A 12,403-nucleotide genomic window follows, 5' to 3' on the forward strand; every position below is an offset into this window, starting at 1 on the left:
CCAGCACAACTATTCAGGTGGTCTCTGGAAGCATCGGTCAGTCCATTATAAAAGATATCAAGTATTTCATTTTTCTTTAGAGGATGATCAGGCAAAGCATTAAGTAATCGGAGAAGCCTCCCCCAAGCTTGTTGGGAGACTCTCTTCTTCAATTTGCACAAAATTATATATTTCCCTTAAAGCAGCTTGTTTCTTATGAGCGGGGAAATATTTAGCAGAGAAATAATAAATCATATCCCGAGGACTATGCACACAACCAAGATCAAGAGAATTAAACCATGTTTTAGCATCACCCTTTAATGAAAACGAAAACAACTTAATGATATAATAATAGTGAGTTTTCTCATCGTGAGTAAACAGGGTGGCTATATCATTTAATTTAGTAAGATGTGCCACAACAGTTTCAGATTCATAGCCATAAAAAGGATCAGATTCAACCAAAGTAATTATCTCAGGATCGACAGAGAAATCATAATCCTTATCAGTAATAAAGATAGGTGAAGTAGCAAAAGCAGGGTCATATTTCATTCTAGCATTCAAAGACTTTTCTTTAAGCTTAGCCAATAATTTCTTAAGATCAGATCTATCATTGTAAGCTAAGAAGTCTCTAGCAGTTTCTTCATCCATAACATAACCCTCAGGAACAACGGGCATTTCATATCTAGGGGAGAATCTTCATCATCACTTTCATCAATATTATCAGTTTCAATAATTTCATTCTCTCTAGCCCTAGAAAGTTGTTCATCAAGAAATTCACCTAGTGGCACAGTAGTATCAAGCATAGAAGTAGTTTCATCATAAGTATCATGCAAAGCAGAAGTGGCATCATCAATAACATGTGACCTATCGGAATCAATAGCATGTGTAGGTGTCGCAAGTTTAGTCACAATAGATGGTGAATCAAGTGCAGAGCTAGATGGCAGTTCCTTACCTCCCCTCGTAGTCGTGGGAAAAATCTTGGTTCTTTGATCTTTCAAGTTCTTCATAATGATAAGCTGATATAAATCCCAAGTGACTAAAAGAATAGAGCTATGCTCCCCGGCAACGGCGCCAGAAAGTAGTCTTGATAACCCACAAGTATAGGGGATCGCAACAGTTTTCGAGGGTAGAGTATTCAACCCAAATTTATTGATGCGACACAAGGGGAGCCAAAGAATATTCTCAAGTATTAGCAGCTGAGTTGTCAATTCAACCACACCAGGAAACTTAATATCTGTAGCAAGGTATTTAGTAGCAAAGTAATATGATAGTGGTGGTAACGGTAGCAAAAGTAATATTTTGGGGTTTTATAGTGATTGTAACAGTAACAACGAAAAAGTAAATAAGCGAAGAACAATATATGAAAAGCTCGTAGGCATTGGATCGGTGATGGAGAATTATGTCGGATGCTATCGATCATGCAACAGTTATAACATAGGGTGACACAAAACTAGCTCCAGTTCATCAATGTAATATAGGCATGTATTCCGAATATAGTCATACATGCTTATGGAAAAGAACTTGCATGCCATCTTTTGTCCTACCCTCCCGTGGCAGCGGGGTCCTATTGGAAACTAAGGGATATTAAGTCCTCCTTTTAATAGAGTACCAGACCATAGCATTAACACATAGTGAATACATCAACTCCTCAAACTACGGTCATTATCGCTAATGGTCCCGACTATTGTCACTTCGGGGTTAACGGATCAGAACGCATAATAGGTGACTAGACTTGCAAGATAGGATCAAGAACTCACATATATTCATGAAAACATAATAGGTTCAGATCTAAAATCATGGCACTCGGGCCCTAGTGACAAGCATTAAGCATAGCAAAGTCATAGCAACATCAATCTCAGAACATAATGGATACTAGGGATCAAACCCTAACAAAACTAACTCGATTGCATGATAAATCTCATCCAACCCATCACCTCCCAGCAAGCCTACGATGGAATTACTCATGCACGGAGATGAGCATCATGAAATTGGTGACGGAGGAAGGTTGATGATGACGATGGCGACGGATTCCCCTCTTCAAAGCCCCGAACGGACTCCAGATCAGCCCTCCCGAGAGAGTTTAGGGCTTGGCGGCGGCTCCGTATCATAAAACGCGATGAATCCTTCTCCCTGATTTTTTCTCCCCGAACATGAATATATGGAGTTGGAGTTGAGGTCGATGGAGCGTCAGGGGGCCCACGACGCAGGGGGCGCGCCCCCCACCCTCGTGGACAGGGTGTGGGCCCCCTGATGTGGATTCTTCTTCCAGTATTCTTTATATATTCCAAAAATAATCTCTGTTGATTTTCAGGTCATTCCGAGAACAGTGTCAGTCCGGGTTAGTTTCATTCAAATCATGCAAGTTAGAGTCCAAAACAACGGCAAAAGTGTTTGGAAAAGTAGATACGATGGAGACGTATCAGTTATCGCCGCTATTCTCCTTCGGTGCATCCACCATGTATACATCATACGAGGAAGTGGTCGTCCAGCGTCCAGTGAACGGCGGGTTCTGGGCCTCTTCTTCTCCGGCATCGTCGTCCATACCGTCGATGTCGTCAGAGCCATAATCGAGCATGGCAGTTAAGTCTTCGATAGTGGCTATGAAGTGGGCGGTGGGTTGGAAGTAAGATTCTCCATCATTAGCCTCTGTTTAGAACCAGGCACAATTCGGCTGTGAAGCCCTGCTAAAGATAGTGCTCTGAACGAGTTCAACACGTCGCCCAAAGGCGAGTGTCGGAAAATGTCCGCGGAATTGAATTCGACGATCGATGACCGATCAAGCTTGACGTACGTGGACGCCCAAGGTTCGGAACCTGTAGCCGGAGATGAGTCCGTAGCTCCGGTGACAAAGATGTTAGTTGAAGTTAAGTCTGTGTGCGGATCCAATGCCGCTAAGTCTACAGCTTCCGCGACGGGGTTGAGCTTTCCGTCTTCGCATGGCGCGATCTACACCGGATCTATGGCCAGAGCAGCTACAGGTACTATCTCCTGCATAGGGACTGATGATAGATTTACGTCATGTTCATCATGGTGGCAGGGGGCTGCTGTCGTGGTCTCGAATCCGTCGAAGATCAAGTCTCCCCGGATATCTGTGACGTAGTTCAAGCTTCCAAATCTAACCTGATGGCCAGGGGCGTAGCTTTTGATCTACTCCAGATGGCCAAGCGAGTTGGCCCACATTGCGAACTCGTCGAACACAAAGATCTGTCCAGGGAGGAAGACTTCCCCTTGGACAGTGTCGTTGTAAGTGATCGAAGGAGCCATCAAACCTCTTGACGACGGCACAGTGGAACTCTCAATGAAAGCACCAATGTCGGTGTCAAAACCGGCGGATCTCGGGTAGGGGGTCCCGAACTGTGCGTCTAGGATCGATGGTAACAGGACACGGGGAACACAATGCTTCCCCAGGTTCGGGCCCTCTCTATGGAGGTAATACCCTACTTCCTGCTTGATTGATCTTGATGAATATGAGTATTACAAGAGTTGATCTACCACGAGATCATAATGGCTAAAACCCTAAAAGTCTAGCCTGACTATGATTATGAGGATATGTCTACGGACCTAGCCCTCCAGTTTATATAGACACAGGAGGGGTCTAGCGTTACACAAGGTCAGGTACAGAGAAATGAATCTTCATATTTGGTCGCTAAGCTTGCCTTCCACGCCAAGGAGAGTCCCATCCGGACACGGGTAGAGTCTTGGGTCTTTGTATCTTTACGACCCATCAGTCCGGCCCATACCCAATAGGTCGGACACCCGAGGACCCCTTATTCCAGGACTCCCTCAACCTCCTTCGAAAGAAGGAGGTGCACCAATTCCACCGGTGACCTCTATCCATCTAGAGGCACCGGATACTCTACTGGAAGCGCTGCGAAGTGCTTCCATTGTTGAGGAACACCATACCCTCATGGGTATGATGGTTGAGAGGGTTCAGTCAGCAAAGAGCGGACTGATCGAAGCCTGCACAAGCCTTCTAATAGGCTTTGAGGTTTGAAAACACAATTTATGCAAAAGGAATGTCATAGTATAGACAGTAGCCCCTGAGACACTGTCCGGTGTTCGAAAAGAAAAACCGGATAGAGGATCAACTTAATTTTCATAGGAGACTAACCATATGTGCCTGTGTGAATAAGCAGGCGTCTTTGCTGGCTGCAACCTCTCATGCTGCTGAGGTCTCCGGACTGAAGCAGAGTCTGGAGCGGACCGAGGCAGAGCTCGGCCGCGTGAAGAAACAGCTGGAGGACCATCAAGGTATGCAATGACCTTGTGTAGGTTCAGAAAGGATGAATGATTTGTGTTGACCATAGTGCCATAATATTTTGTAGGAGCGGCAACCGAGGTGAAGACCCTCAAGAAGGTGTTGGCCGAAGCCCAGGAGAGAGCGGAAAAAGAACAAGCCGCTCGCAAAAAACACGAGGCCAGGGTTGGTGAGGTCCAACAGGAGCACCAAGAGGCCGAACGTGCCAAGGCCCGCCAAAGCGCACACGATGCCCGGGTTGAAGCCCAGGGTGCCCTCCAGGACATCCAGGAGGCTAGAAAAATCGCGGCGGGTAAGGCCTTTATTATGCAGAGAAAGTATGTGAAGAAAAGGTTCCTCTTACTGACCCGGATTTGGAGTTCTCCAGGGGCGTTTGCGGATCTGCTGTGCAGTGCTGCCGACACTGCGGAATTCTTCCGAGCCGAGGAGGGGAGCTCGACTGAGAAGCTGTTCTGGTCGCAATACCTTGTGCTAGAGCATGTGGTGCCCCTAAGCGATCAGCTGAAACAGCTGACCAAACTGCATAGGGTGGCCGAACTGGCCATGAAGGATTTGATAATCCGTCTGTGGCCTGCCGAAGCCGTACCCAGCAGCTACTTCGGGCTAATGAAGTGGCTGGTCAATGCCTGCCCTCGGCATGACACTATCAAGCGGTCGGTCTGCATTGAAGGTGCGCAGATGGCGTTCGCCCGTGTCAAGGTGCAGTTGGCGAAGATGGACGCCATCAAGCCCGCGACTAATGACCCACAAGTATAGGGGATCTATCGTAGTCCTTTCGATATGTAAGAGTGTCGAACCCAACGAGGAGCAGTAGGAAATGATAAGCGGTTTTCAGCAAGGTATTCTCTGCAAGTACTGAAATAAGTGGTAACAGATAGTTTAGAGACGGGATAAATTGTAACGAGCAACAAGTAACAGAAGTAAATAAAGTGTAGCAAGGTGGCCCAATCCTTTTGTAGCAAAGGACAAGCCGGAACAAACTCTTATAATAGGAAAAGCGCTCCCGAGGACACATGGGAATATCGTCAAGCTAGTTTTCATCACATTCATATGATTCGCGTTCGATACTTTGATAATTTGATATGTGGGTGGACCGGTGCTTGGGTGCTGTTCTTACTTGAACAAGCATCCCACTTATGATTAACCTCTATTGCAAGCATCCGCAACTACAACAAAAGTATTAAGGTAAACCTAACCATAGCATGAAACATGTGGATCCAAATCAGCCCCTTACGAAGCAACGCATAAACTAGGGTTTAAGCTTCTGTCACTCTAACAACCCATCATCTATCTATTACTTCCCAATGCCTTCCTCTAGGCCCAAATAATGGTGAAGTGTTATGTAGTCGATGTTCACATAACACCACTAGAGGCTAGACAACATACATCTTATCAAAATATCAAACAAATACCAAATTCACATCACTACTAATAGCAAGACTTCTCCCTTGTCCTTAGGAACAAACGTAATTACTCACAAAGCATATTCATGTTCATAATCAGAGGGGTAACAATATGCATATAGGCTCTGAACATATGATCTTCCACCAAATAAACCAACTAGCATCAACTACAAGGAGTAATCAACACTACTAGCAACCTACTAGCACCAATCCCGGACTTTGAGACAATAATTGGATACAAGAGATGAACTAGGGTTTGGAGATGAGATGGTGCCGGTGAAGATGTTGATGGAGATTGCCCTCTCCCGAGGAGAGGAGCGTTGGTGATGACGATGGTGATGATTTCCCCCTCCCGGGGGGAAGTATCCCCGGCAGAACAGCTCCGCCAGAGCTCTAGATTGGATCCGCCAAGGTTCGGCCTCGTGGCGGCGGAGTCTCATCCCGAAAATTTCCTTCTGATTTTTTTTCTCATCAAAAGACTTCATATAGTAGAAGATGGACGTCGGAGACCCACCAGGGGGCCCACGAGGTAGGGGGCGTGCCCTAGGAGGGGGGGCGCGCCCCCCACCCTCGTGAGAAGGGTGTGGGCCCCCTGGACTTCATCTTTGGCGAGGATTTTTCTTTATTTATTTTAAGATGTTTCGTGGAGTTTCATGACTTTTGGAGTTGCGAAGAATAGGTCTCTAATATTTGCTCCTTTTCCAGCCTAGAATTCCAGCTGTCGGCATTCTCCCTCCTTATGTAAACCTTGTAAAATAAGAGAGAATAGCCATAAGTATTATGACATAAAGTGAAATAACAGTCCATAATGCAATAAATATCGATATAAAAGCATGATGCAAAATGGACGTATCAACTCCCCCAAGCTTAGACCTCGCTTGTCCTCAAGCGAAAAGCCGATAACAATAAATATGTCCTCATGTTTAGAGGTAGAGGTGTCGATAAAAATAAAATACGGACATGAAGGCATCATGATTGTTCTCATAACAGCAACATATATAGATTTTTTCATATGATTACATATGTTCAAGTGATGATCTATTCACAATGCAAGAGTATAAATCATAAACCTTATTGGGCTCCAAAAAACTATAATATCAGTCATTGAAGCGATTGCAATTTACCATAACATCGGAAAGAGTCTATGTCAGAGCTTAAAAGCAAGTCCACATACTCAACTATCATTTAGTCCTTCATAATTGCTAACACTCACGCAATACTTGTGGTTATGGAGTTTTAATCAGACACAGAGAAAGATAGGGGCTTATAGTTTTGCCCCACAACCTTTTACCTCAAGGGTAATGTCAACAATAATGGTTCATGCTCCCCTACATCCAATTAGATATATATATATATATATCATGTTCTTTCCAACATGCTGAGCTTGCCAAAGGATAAAATGAAAAAGAAAAGGTGAAGATCACCATGACTCTTGCATAAGGTAGAAGATAATAATAAAGGCTAGGCCCTTCGCAGAGGGAAGCAGAGGTTGCCATGCGCTTTTATGGTTGGATGCATAAAATCTCAATGCGAAAGAACGTCACTTTATATTGCCCCTTGTGATATGAACCTTTATTATGCAGTCTATCGCTTTTATTACTTCCACATCACAAGATCGTATAAAGCTTATCTCTCCCACACCAATTAATCATACTTATTTAGAGCATTTTTTATTCCTTTGCACCGATCACAATTTACTTGAAGGATCTTACTCAATCCATAGGTAGATATGGTGGACTCTCATGGCAAAACCGGTTTAAGGGTATTTGGGAGCACAAGTAGTATTTCTACTTGGTGCTGAGAATTTGGCTAGCATGAGGGGGAAAGGCAAGCTCAACAAGTTAGAGGATCCATGACAACATACTTTATCTCAGGTATAAGAAAGACATGACTCATTACGTTGTCTTCCTTGTCCAACATCAACTCTTTAGCATGTCATATTTTAATGAGTGCTCCCAATTCATAAAAGATGTCAATGATAATATATCTATATGTGAAAACCTCTCTTTCCTTATTACTTCCTATTAATTGCAACAACGACCAAAGCTATGTCTGCCAACCCCAACAACTTTTAATCAACATACTCTTTCTATGTGAAGTCATTACTCTCAATAAGATCAATATGAACTCTTTGTTTTTTATTCTTTTTCTCCTTTCTTTTGTTCACCCAAGATCATGGAAAAATAATCAAGCCCTTGACTCAACACTAATCTTTATTATATATAGCTCACGGACTCGATTACATAGAGATCATAAAGCAAAACTCAAAACTAGATCATGCCATAAACTTTATTCTACTAGACCAAGATACTACTAATAGGATCGAACTAAGAAAAACGGTAAAGATAGGAGTTGTGATTGTGATACGATACCGGGGCACCTCCCCCAAGCTTGGAAGTTGCCAAGGAGAGTGCCCATACCCATGTGATTATATCTCCTTGGTTGGTGAAGAAGGTGGAGGTGTTGTAGATGATGCGGGCCTTGCGTCCATCTTCCAAGGCATAGGTTCTCCATCATAGAAAGATGATCGAGTCTCCGGGATCCTCAAATCTGTATCCAAACTCATCCTTTTGAATCTATATTCATACTCACAGTTTTGGTTTTGCAGGTGCTTGATCTTCTCATGAAGCTTGAAGATAGTCTCCCCGATGTTGTTAGCATCCAACTTGTGTTTGCTAGTAAATTCCGCGATCATCATGTGGTTAGAGTTGAGTCCACGTTCCACCACCCCTTGGAACATGAAAACTTGTTGCTCCACTGCTTCGAGCCTCGTCTCCATGCTTCTGGTCCCCTTTGGTCCCTCTTCATCGCGGATGTGCAGCAACCCATCACGCAACTCAATGGTTTGAGGCTGTCGCAGCACCTCCGCGAGGTAAGGGTTGATGACCTTCTCAAAGAACTTGTCCTTGGAGGCGCTTGGGGCCGTCATGATAACCTAGATCTTTCAGAAAAATAGCTCGAAACAAGAACAGAGGAGGTTTGCATGATACGGGAGTCAAAACCTTCGGGAGGTTATCCAATGAATTTTTACCGACCGAAATACGTATCGTGCAAGAAAACGGAGTCCGGAAGGCACACGAGGTGCACACGAGGTAGTGGGTGTGCCTAGGGGGTAGGGCGCGCCCACCACCCTCATGGGGCCCTCGTGTCCTTCCCGGACTGCTACTTATTTTTCTATTTTTCTAAATATTCCAAAACGGAGAAATATTGCCTTAAAAATTGTTTTGGAGTCGGTTTACTTACCATACCACATACCTATACCTTTTCAGAGTCTGAAACAGTCTGGAAGGTGTCCCTTACGTATTCCTCTGGGGTTATGGTTTCAATAATATTGGTTTCAACATTTATGGGATTACCTGAGATATAATGTTTAATTCTTTGACTGTTTACCACCTTCGGATTTGTGCCCTTGAAGTTGTTGATTTTTATGGCACCGGAACGATAGACCTCCTCGATAACATAGGGGCCTTCCCATTTAGAGAGAAGTTTTCCTGCATAAAATCTTAAACGAGAGTTGTATAGGAATACATAATCACCTACATTAAACTCGTGCTTTTGTATCCTTTTGTCATGCCATCTTTTAACTTTTTCTTTAAACAACTTGGCATTTTCATAAGCTTGGGTTCTCCATTCATCAAGTGAGCTAATATCAAATAACCTCTTTTCACCGGCAAGTTTGAAATCTATCGGATTTCGGGTTCCGGCAGACCCTTAAGGTTCGAACACTGGGGTGCGCGCGGAGATCATGTCTTCTACCTCTCCGTCTCACAAAGATCTAGACTACTGAAAGAACTACACAAGAGACACAAGGTTTATATTGGTTCGGGCCACCGTTGTGGTGTAATACCCTACTCCAGTGTGTGGTGGGTGGATTGCCTCTTGGGGCTGATGATGATGAGCAATACAAAGAAGAACAGCCTAGCGAGGGTCTGTTCTTGGATGGGGCGATGAACTGCTGGGAGGAGTTCAGCCACCTTTCTCTTTCTCTCTCTCTCTCTCTCTCTCAACCGACCGAACCCCCTTGCTATGTGGGTGGCTGGTCCTATTTATAGAGGCCCTGGTCCTCTTCCCAAATATTGAGCGGGAAGGGAGCCAACAATGGCGGGCTAATTTAAAGGGGGACAGCAAGTATCAACTATCCTGACAAAAGCAGTCTTCGGCTACGCAAAGCTCTGGTGATGACGCCGTCTTGGGCTCCACGGTGACCTCCATCTCGTAGTCCTCCTGGTCTTGGTCTCGTTGCACCGAAATGGCAACCTTTTCCTGATGCCTCGGTACTCCGCGGCTGCGCTTGCTCCCTTTGCACCAAAGAGGAAAGGAGGACGCTGCGCGGGCTGGCACCCGCCTGGCGCCCTGAGTCGTCATGGCTTGCGTCACGGGCACCTCGCGAGGTACCCCGCCTTGATTTCTCCGCCTCCACGTCATCCGCCCCGCGAGGCTTGGCCCCTCGCGAGGATCTTGAGTCTTGTGTTGGTGAAGATGGGCCGTGCCGGGCCCCCTTTGAGCCATGCCACAGGCCGCAGGCAGGCAACTCTGGGGACCCCCGTCCCCAGAACGCCGACCGTAGCCCCCGGGCCCAAGGCGCGCCCGGACTTGGCCGTGCCGAGAGGCGAAAGGGCAAGGGCGAAGCGCCGCGGGCCCTAACAGCCTGCGGCCTTGGGCGCTGCGTCGCAGTTGATGGGACGTGGGCGTCTCCGCTTCCCCACGTCGCCTTGGTGATCGTGCGAGTTGGACAAGTCCCTGCATGCAAATTGTGTCATGATTACCTGTGGTGGAGGTCGTTGGTTGGCCATCGCCAGCCATAAGTACGGGCCGGCGCGCGCCCTTCCAGTTCATCCCTCCTTGCTTCTCCTTTTTCTTCATGGCCCCGTCGAGGAGGTTCTCGGGCGCTGAGAAGGGGAAGGCTTGCCGGGTTGAGCCCGCCTCTCCCCCACCCAAGCGCGGCAGAGGGCGCCCTCGCAAGCATCCTACGGCCACCACGGTGGCTCCCCGCGGCCGTGGAGGCGATCTTCAGCGCAGCGACGGGTGGATTGCCGAGGCCGGGGGGCACGCTCCGGCTGCGCGTCCCCCCAGGTCGCGTGTTCCTGCTGCTAAAGTGCTGCCGGAGTTCGTCGTGTGATCGGCGGAGCCGGCTAGCACCCGGATCCCGCTTCCTTGCTTCCTCCTTGGCGAGCTCCCGGCCGGTGCCCCGGGCGGCCTCTGGCTCCAGGCCGACGGCTGCTGCAGCCGGGCCTCATTGGTCTCCCTGGAGGTGTCCGCGGCCGGGAGCCTGTCCCTGGCTCGCGGTTGGCAGACGTTTGCCCGTGCGCGTGGCCTGAGCCGTCGGTGCACCCTACATTTCAAGTTCGACGGCGATGCCACCCTCTACATGAGGGTGTTTGGGGAAGATGGTCGCCGCGCAGAGTGTTGCCCCGAAGGTGACGACCGCGGCTGGTAACCCAGCTCCGGTGATGACGGAGGGAGCAGCGGTCGCGCGGCTGGCGGCGTTCGGGGTTCCTCAAGCTTCTCCGGTTCTTCTTCAGGCGGCGACTCCTCTAGTGGTGGACGCGATCAGCCTCCACGCCGTCATATCTGCTTGGGGGGTGGCAACGTGTCCGCACGCCGCCGCGCCCTGGTGAAGCGCGAGAGGGAGTCCGCCTGAGCTCCGGAGGCAGCTCGGGCCTTCACCGCGGGCCGGTGTGAGGCGAGCCGTGCCGGATTTGTCCTTCCTTTTCCCTTTTTCCTGCGTAACAAAGACAATAGTGTGGAGCCCTGCGGGGGCGTGTCTGGGTTATTGCTGTTAATCATCGTTTTGCTTTCATTACCGTTCCTTCCGGCTATGTGCCCGAGCGCGGATAGTTCTCGACCTCGGCTGTGAGAGGGGCGACCGACCCAGGCCCTTTGTTTGTGTCGCGGTGCCTGTGGGGCGCGGACTAGAGGGGTGCTCCTGTAAGGGGCCCAGGTCGCGAACTCTTTGAATGACTAGGATAGGAGCGCTCGCGAGGGCGCTCAACTGCCCCCCCCCCCTCGCGAGGCCTTGCGCAAAAGAAATCGAGGCAGGAGAGTGAAAAGCCAAAGAATCGCAAGCCAAAGATGGCAACAACTTCAATAAAACTTCAAATGCGAACAATCAAGCCAACTGCGGAAAGCAAATGAAAAAGCCGCGTCCGGCACCTAATCTAGTCTTCGACGTCTTCTCACCAGCGCGGAGCTAAGTGCTGCCACTAGGCGTGGGAGGGAGCCCTAGGGCCTGAAGCCGGCGCTCCTGAGACTCCAGGGCGTGTACAACCCCACTCATTATTACATGAGAGTGTCACGGGCGGCGAGCTTCACAGGCGTTGGCCTTCTTCACAGGCTCTGCGCCTTTCTTCTTAGGGGAAACGAGCTTCACAGGCATTCGCCTTCTTCACAGGCTCTGGGCCTTTTCCAAAAAGGATGATCTTCACAGGCGTTCGCCTTCTTCACAGGCTCTGGCCCTTTTCCAAAAAGGACGATCTTCATAGGCACTTGCCTTGCTTCATAGGCTCCAGGCCTTTTCCAAAACACGATAGCTTCACAGGTACTCGCCTTGCTTTACAGGCTCTGGGCCTTTTCCAAAAAGGATGATCTTCATAGGCGTTCGCCTTCTTCACAGGCTCCGGGCCTTTTCAAGGGTAGAACCTCCGGAGGTGCTAGATGTTCCATGCATTCTGGACCGGCACTCCCTCCTGAGTCTCCAAGCGCGGGAGCCGGGCCTGGAAACATGAACAACCTTGAACGGGCCCTCCCACATGGGAGAGAGCTT

The sequence above is a fragment of the Triticum urartu genome, chromosome 4, assembly GCF_003073215.2.
Source record: "Triticum urartu cultivar G1812 chromosome 4, Tu2.1, whole genome shotgun sequence".
Taxonomy (NCBI): domain Eukaryota; kingdom Viridiplantae; phylum Streptophyta; class Magnoliopsida; order Poales; family Poaceae; genus Triticum; species Triticum urartu.